The 1,721-nt window shown below is 38.4% G+C and overlaps 1 pseudogene; it reads right to left on the reverse strand.

Moving 5' to 3' along the window:
- Positions 1-240: 240 nt before the first annotated feature.
- The window catches only part of LOC108761629 (probable multidrug resistance-associated protein lethal(2)03659), a 5,132-nt pseudogene continuing 3,651 nt past the window's right edge, over positions 241-1,721 (reverse strand).

A 1,721-nucleotide genomic window follows, 5' to 3' on the forward strand; every position in this document is an offset into this window, starting at 1 on the left:
TATATTAACTGTTATTTTATTGGGTCACATTTTGAGAGAGATTGCTGCACGGACTTTTTCTCACTCCTCTACGCCACATTATTATTTTGTACTATCCTTCATAAAATAAGTTTATATTGATATATGACCTAGAATTTAATGTTTTTCAAAATATCCGTGGAAGTTCGATCCGGGTGTATAAAGATATGCACGTGGCGTGGAGTAATAAATATCAAAGATATTAAAAAATTAGTTAAGTACTTGTACTCAAGGATACGCTCCACCGAAGTCATTTGGTTCTCCAATTCTGCGCTCTGACGCATGCCCCACTGGAACATGCCGGTGAGACCGATACTCTGCGTGATCGCCAGGCCTACAGATCCGCCATCCATTGAACCTTGACTGTAGTTGTCTAGTACGAGAAAGGTCAGCGTGACCAACGTGATGTACAGTACGCAGAAAACATCCAGCCAAAAACCGAAGGCGCGCGAGGTCGAGATAAAAATATACCATGCGGACGAATGAATATCCTGATAATTATCCTGATAATTATCAAATTCCTTCGTGAGAATCGCTTCCGCCCCAAACGCGCGAATCGTCGATAATCCTTAAAGTGTCGTGCTCAGGTGAGGAAAGACCGGCGAACGTGCTAAGAGAAATTAGAAATTCCATTCAGTTTACCCGAAGAATTAAAATTTATCGTAAATTCCATGAGATTAATGATTTGGTTTCTATCTGTGAAAGAATTTATTTTAGTCTATCGAAGACACTGTGTCGAGTATCAAAAGATGAGTTTGCGATACTCACTTATGCCTTCAAGACGCTTGACGCTACGACTGGTGGCCAGATAGAAGATTCTCATGTAATAAAAGACAATACCAATTAGCACCGTGGATATCAACAACCACACGTTCGCGGTGGCTACCACAATGATAATGCCCAGCAGCGCTCTAAAGACAGTCAATAAACGCAGCGGGCAGCATCTCATTAACCGCTCCCATGCCTTTGGAAAAGCGATTGAGTACACGTCCCGAAGTATTAGTGTTAAAGAATCGCATAGTGGCGCGACTGATGCTGCGAAACATGCGATCGTGCAAGCTCATTGAAGCCCTCATGCATGTCCAAAAAAACGTCCATGAGCGAATAAGGGTGATGATGATTGTTAACACAATCAGCCCGCTGTAGATGTAGATGCATTGCATGCGGGTGAGAGGACTATTCGCGTCTTCTACAACACCGTTGTCCGTTTGGCTCATCTATAAAATTATATAATTAATAATTCCTATATAATCAATATGCAGAAGAATCTGTAAAGTCTTTCTTGTAGATCTTGTTTTTTTTATTCACATTTTTAAAAATAAAAGTTCTCCCTCTTGAAAATTTCGTATTTTAATTTTAAGAAAAACTTTGCTTTTATTATGAGAATTAAATTACAAATTTGAACTTTTTCCACGGTAATATTAATTGTTCATTCAAATTCTTTCTGTATAATATTATAGTCACAACTGGCACAACCTTTAGAAACAATTTTGAGCAAAACTAGAATTGAAAGTGATGTAATAACTAAATAATAAATATATTATTTATTGTACACGTAGTGATGCACTTACATAGTTTTCCTCTATATTAATCCATTGAGCGAGAAAAAAGTCGCTGCCGCTAGCCGCAAATTGTGTTATTATACAAAGCATAGCCACTATGAATATAATGCACCAATTGCCGCCAGCACGAAAGTAATCCGT

This window comes from Trachymyrmex cornetzi, unplaced genomic scaffold (assembly GCF_001594075.2).
Source record: "Trachymyrmex cornetzi isolate Tcor2-1 unplaced genomic scaffold, Tcor1.1 scaffold259, whole genome shotgun sequence".
Taxonomy (NCBI): domain Eukaryota; kingdom Metazoa; phylum Arthropoda; class Insecta; order Hymenoptera; family Formicidae; genus Trachymyrmex; species Trachymyrmex cornetzi.